At 36.5% G+C, this 5384-nt stretch overlaps 1 pseudogene across 1 annotated transcript; it reads left to right on the top strand.

Annotated features, from left to right (window-relative positions):
- The first annotated feature begins 352 nt into the window (after positions 1–352).
- LOC147299043 (F-box/LRR-repeat protein At1g67190-like) lies at positions 353–2675 on the top strand (annotated as a pseudogene). The gene is made up of 2 exons (XR_015120071.1): positions 353–649; positions 1061–2675. The product of XR_015120071.1 is annotated as an F-box/LRR-repeat protein At1g67190-like (transcript).
- The last annotated feature ends 2709 nt before the right edge of the window (positions 2676–5384 follow it).

Raw genomic sequence — 5384 nt, 5'->3', positions numbered from 1 at the left:
ATATTTCAGTTTTTTCGATAATAATTAATTCAGTTTTTTTCAGTAATAATTTTCGGTAATCGGTCGATTTACTAACTTATTTTTGTTTTTACCAAAACCAAACCAATTTTTTTTTGATTTTTTGGATTTTAAATTTTTAATTTTCAAATTGTGAAAAATTGGTATACCAAACAAAAATATTTGGTAGATAGTTGGTTGGTTCAATAAAAACCAAATTAAAGGACAGTCCTAGGCAAAATTAAAAAAATGTGGCAACTAAATTTTTCAAATTAAAAGTACGAGACCTATTAAAATTAATCCTTGAATTTAAATCGTCACAAATCTTTGGAAAACAGTTTCGGAAAGTTGGAAACCAAATCCTCATTTTCGACCCAAAAAAAAATAAAAATAAAAAATTCTCATTTTCATCGAATTATTAATTCTTCCTTACCATCTCTCTCTGTCTCTCTCTGAGGTAGCGGATATCACGCCTATGATCGAGGCTTTTCTTTTTGACTACTCAATCTTCACCTTCACCAAGTTGAGGAGACTCCACCAAGTTTCTATTTCATCACGTACTTCTTTAATCGTTCTCTAGTCTACCACTGCAATCCAATTCAACTTATTCTTCTGATTTTAACAGCACCTTTCACGACCCTTTGGTCTCCAGGTAATCAAAGTTTTGTTTTGCTCTTCTGCAATTTGATATAATTAAATTCCCACTAATGTTTTTTCTTTTTAAATTTTTCGATATTTGTATTTATTTCTCATTATAATGTATACTATCAGAACTGGGTTGTTTAATTTGTTAACTTTTTATTAAAATTTCTTCAATTCTGATTGATACCCTGATATTGGTTTATGGATTTAATGGCTTTTTATTTTTATTTTTATTTTTATATTCAAGTTTTGTATTATTTGTTGGTTAGTATATTTCTAGTGTTGTGCACGTTAATCTCTTCAAGAAAAATCCGGACATTTATTAATTTGTTCGAGTTAGTTTAGTGGCATGCTTGATTTTAGTTTAAGGATCCCATAAATTGTTTTGAACCAATTAGTTGTTTCTTTCTTTGTTGGCCAGCTCTTCGTTTTGTGGATTGGACCAGCCTTCTTCTATTAAAGTAGTACTGTGGGCGAGAACATCTGTGAAGGGTTTTAGAAGTTCCCCTTGGTTTGTGAAGGGTTTGACAATTTCTTCTTGCGAATTTCAGTATTTTCAATATGAATTAATATTTTTGTGGGAAACCCAACTGGTGGTTTTGAGAAACTTGATTAGTTTTGTGGGTTATGGAGCACCTGCCTGTTGAGGTCATTGGGAACATACTGTCCCGGCTCAGTGCAGCTCGAGATGTGGTGATAGCCTCCACAACATGTCAGAAATGGCTAGTAGCTTGCCGCAAACACCTTTACACACTTTCTTTCAATTCCAATGATTGACCTGTTTATCAGGATTTAACAACTAGTCGATTGGAAATCTTAATAACGCAAACAATTTTTCAAACTACTGGATTACAAGGTCTATCAATCTTGATGGATGATGTTGATAAGTTCTTGGGATCCATTGTTATTGCATGGCCCATGTACACCAGGGAAATGTTGCGAGAATTTTTTTTAATGTTCGGACCACCCCAAATGTAAACATTCTTGAAATTTGTGGGAGGCAAAAGCTGGAAATGTTGGTCTTGGCCCATAATTCGATCACAGGAGTTGAATCCAATTTTCAGAGATTTTCTTGTTTGGAATCTCTTTGTTTGAGTTATGTTAGTATTTCAGCATTGGATCTGAGCCTTTTGCTAAATGCATGCCCAAAGATTGAAACCTTAAACTTGTCAATCCAGAGATTGCAATGTCAGATACACAAGTGACCATTGAATTGAGCAGTCCAACATGAAAGAGTATTTATGTAGAAGCAATCAGTTTGGACAAGTTTATATTGGAGGCTGAGAGCATTGAGCGTTTGCACATGAAAGATTGCGCTCTTGAGGTCTTCGAACTCATTGGAAAGGGGACTTTGTAGCATTTCAAGATTGATGATTAGTGTGCTACATCTTGATATTGGTGACACCGTTCAAAACCTTGAAATTGTAGATATTAGCAACTTTACAATTATATGGCCAAAGTTTTACCAGATTATCTCGAGATCATCAAAATTGAGGAGGCTTCGGCTTTGGGATGTAATTTTTGATGACGAGGATGAGATTGTGGATTTAGAAACAATTGCTCTCTGTTTCCCACAGCTGAGTCATTTGTCGTTGAGTTATGACTTAAGAGATGGAGTGGTTCACTATGGTTTGCAAGGATCCTCTCATCTGGAGAATGTTACTTTCTTGGAGCTTGGGTGGAATCTAATCAATGATCTCTTCACACATTGGGTTGAGGGGCTGTTGAAACGATGCCCAAGTCTTAAGAAATTGGTTATTCATGGGGTTGTTTCAGAGGTCAAAACACATGAAGAATGCCGGGTGTTAGCAAATTTCACCTCGTCCTTAGTCCAGCTCATGAGGCAATACATGCAAGTGGATGTGCTGTTTGAGTACGAGTAGATGTATTGCAACAAGCATTTGTGAAATTCCACTTTTGTTCTAGTGAATTGTGTAAGCACATCTGCAGGTAAACTTTGCAGCCTGTAGAGCAATTTGCATTCTATATGATAATTGATCTCTCTTCCCTTGCTTAATTTAGCAGTTTCCTCTTCAATGAAACACGTTTCTGAAACTTTTTTTACTAATTTCAATATCGGCAAACTTCGTAGCCCTGCTATGCTACTGAAGATTTCTCTCCCTCTTTCCCTCTCTCCCTCTCTCCCCCTCTCCCTCTCTCTGGCTCACACACACACACAGAGTCATGCCCTCATATGCAGACACAGGCGTGCACACACACACGCACACACGTGCGCACTGTTTTCTGTTGTTTTGGCTTGCCAATTTTACCTCCTTTTTCCTATGTCCTTCTTGTAGCCTTTCTTGAAAGGCATTTGAGTGCTATTGATTGGGATACATAGTTTTCACTAGGTATTTGTCTTGACAGGTGTCAGAAGTTTCTTTTCTCGTTTCTCTTTTTTATTTATAGCTATCTTAGCAACGTGGTTACTGTTTTCTTGTGATATTGTTTGTTACTTCTCCCCAAATTGAACGTTATTATGCTTCAACTTGAAAAAGTCATCTGTATTTTATATGGTTGAGAATGTAGGTTTGAATACAATTTCTCACAGGAGCTACTTGGATACAGAAAACATTCACCATGTTGCTATTTTTAATTTGCTTTCAAAGTGACTGATTTTAAGAGAAGAAAGACTAAATTTCTGCTAGTTTTTTCTTTGCCCAAAAGTATATTAAAATTTCTTTGTTGCATGTTGAATGTCATACATTTTGGCATTCATTGATAGTTTTGTCCCTCTTCTGCATTCTTTTTTATGTTTGATTTTTTCTTTTTGGGTATGTGAGCAATTCCTTGTCCTTGGTGTGAATGTGTGATGATTTCATGTTGGAGTTTCTTTCTCTTGCTTGTGCACCAGGAGCTTTTTCCAGTTGTGTAGATGCAGTAATGTATGATCTTTTGGACTTGTCAATTAAGTATTAAGATGCCATATAAAGAGACCCTTTTTTTTGTGTGTGTGTGGGTTCACCTCGTCCATAGTCTAGCTCATGAGGAAATACATGCATGTAGAGGTGCTGTTTGAGTATGAGTAGATATATTGCAATGAGAATTTGTGCAGTTTTGTTCTAGTGTGAATTGTGTAAGCACATATGCAGGTAAAATTTGCAGCCTGTAGAGCAGTTTGCATTCTGTATGATAATTGATCTCTCTTCCTTTGCTTGATTTAGTAGTTTCTTCTACAATTAAACATGTTATTTATTCTTTTTGTACTAATTTTAATCTAGCACCACTTCCACCGTCTCCGATGGAAAGAGGTACTCCCCCATCCATGTAAGAAAGCACAAAATCATGGAGGCCGTAAGCAATGACACCGGCTACGAAACTTCCCCACACTTCGGGTATAAACAAAGAGCTTACAATTTTTATTAAATAAGCCCGCCCTACTCGTGTGGATACCATCCCAAAAAAATCCCAGGCGTTGGCCCACCAGCAAATGAAAAAAAAAAAGTAAAAGGACTCCTATAAATAAAGTGCACCAGATCCTAAGTGCCGCAGTCTTTCTCTTTGGCGGTGACACCATTGGTGCCCGGTCGGAATAGTTCCGCTTTGTGGCAAGCTTCGTAGCCCTGATATGCTACTGAAGATGTTCCTCTCTCTCTCTCTCTCTCTCACACACACACACACACACACAGTCATGCACTCATATGCAGACAGGTGTGCACATACATACACAAGCACATGCACACTGTTTTCTGTTGTTTTGGCTTGCCAATTTACCTCCTTTTTCTTATGCCCCTTTTGTAGCCTTTCTTAAAGGGCATTTGAGCATTGATTGAGATACATAGTTTTCACTAGGTATTTGACTTGACGGGGTCAGAAGTTATTTTATTTTATTTTATTCATTGATATCTTAGCAATGTGCTTACTATTTTTCTTGCAATATTGTTGGTTACTTCTCCCCAAATTGAACGTTGTTATGCTTCCACTTGAAAAAGTCATCTGTATTTTATATGGTCGAGAATGAAGGTTTGAATACAATCTGAAGCTACTCAAATACAGAAAACTTTCACCATCTTGCTATTTTTAATTTGCTTTCAAAGTGACTGATTTTAGGAGAAGAAAGACTGAATATAGTGTGGCTATAATTTGCTGCTAGTTTTTTTTTTGTCCAACAGTATATTAAAATTTCTTTGTTGCATGTTGAATGTCACATTTTGGCCATCATTGATGGTTTTGTCCCTCATCTGCATTCTGTATGTTTGATTTTTTCTTTTTGGGTATGTGAGAAATCCCTGTCCTTGGTGTGAATGTGTGATCATTCCATGTTGGAGTTTCTTTCTCTTGCTTGTACAGCAGGAGCTTTTTCCAATTGCACGGATGCAGTAATGTATGATCTTATTGGACTTGTCAATTAAGTATTTAGATGCCATATTAAGAGACCCAATCCTTTTGTGTGTGTGTGGGTGGGGAGGGTTACTGGACGTGAGAATAATTGAAAGAGCTTTTTTTTGCCTGGCTCCTGGCAATGTACATGGAGTGTACGGTTTTGGCCATTGTATGAAGTGGACACGTATTTGAGGTTCTGTACCAGTCAAATTTATGTACCAGATTTAGGCATACTTCCACTAGTTTATATTTGGTCAACCCATGTTTGGTTATCATATTGAGACAGAAAAGCTCACAAGTTTGAACTTTGATGTTATAATTAAGGCTCAAGTATTTCTCACATTTTCATTTTCAATGGTGTTCTAAGCATCTCTGACTAGGAACATCAATTTGTTCATAGAAGCATTTATAGGCTTAGATTT

The sequence above is a fragment of the Dryas octopetala genome, chromosome 1 (assembly GCF_963921425.1).
Source record: "Dryas octopetala chromosome 1, drDryOcto1.1, whole genome shotgun sequence".
Taxonomy (NCBI): Eukaryota; Viridiplantae; Streptophyta; class Magnoliopsida; order Rosales; family Rosaceae; genus Dryas; species Dryas octopetala.
This window is presented reverse-complemented; position numbering and strand designations above follow the sequence as displayed.